Consider the following 569-nt stretch of genomic DNA (forward strand, 5'->3'; position numbering starts at 1 on the left):
TCGCAAACCAATCCCTCGCTAAGCAATTCAGCTGAAGGGAGCCACAATAACAAGCCCATATAAGAACTTAGGAAGACAAGTGGTAACGAGAACCTTATGGTATGATGACCAAAAAAGAAAATAAAAGAAAACTATGGTCTCATAACCAAACCAAAAGGTCAACATGCTGATTTAGGTGACATTACGGATTTGTCATTTTGGAACCGAAATCGTTGAAATTTTTGCACACAAACAAAATGTTGGTTAAATTTTTTGAGGGCATGCTGGTTCTACTTCCTGTAGACCGTAGTATATATACACTTGACTTGGCCTTAGTGCTTACATGTGTCTACAAAATTAAGAACTTGGTAACATGATGATTGTCCGATTGTATAATAAATCCATAGCTCCTAAAAGTAGGCCACAAGCCGTTGTATATTGACAAGTGAAATGTTTATGGAACAATAATAAACAATACTGAATTTGGGTGTACAGCATCAAAATTGTTAAAATTTGAAACTTTATTTTTATATTAAAAAATGGGGTAAAAATATTTTAAATTTAATTATTTGTAAAAATTATTCTCGTAT

Source organism: Arachis ipaensis, chromosome B02 (assembly GCF_000816755.2).
Source record: "Arachis ipaensis cultivar K30076 chromosome B02, Araip1.1, whole genome shotgun sequence".
NCBI lineage: Eukaryota > Viridiplantae > Streptophyta > Magnoliopsida > Fabales > Fabaceae > Arachis > Arachis ipaensis.